This window comes from Atta colombica, unplaced genomic scaffold, assembly GCF_001594045.1.
Source record: "Atta colombica isolate Treedump-2 unplaced genomic scaffold, Acol1.0 scaffold220, whole genome shotgun sequence".
NCBI classification, from domain to species: Eukaryota; Metazoa; Arthropoda; class Insecta; order Hymenoptera; family Formicidae; genus Atta; species Atta colombica.
The window spans coordinates 832,592-832,941 of NW_017259317.1; positions in this window are offsets into that span (position 1 = coordinate 832,592).

Below are 350 nucleotides of genomic sequence, written 5' to 3' on the forward strand. Positions count from 1 at the left end.
ATTTAGTATTTATTATTTTAAATAACTTCTTCTGACCTATCATATAAATAATTAAATAATTATTTTAAATAAGTTTTTGGAACTTATTTTATATTTTTTATTTTAAATAAATTGTATCAGTTATGTTACCGATTTGTCGGTAAAAGTAATTAAATTATAGTATATTTATGATAAAGCATGGGGTATGAGATATATGATCCATGTTTTCCATTTGGTTCGCGTAGAGTTAATACCATTAAGTATTAATTATAAGCTGTAGCCATAAAAAAACTGAAACCTTATAAATACCATATATATGCATATATTCAAATAAACAAAATCATTAGAACTGTTTACTATTTGAACCGTTT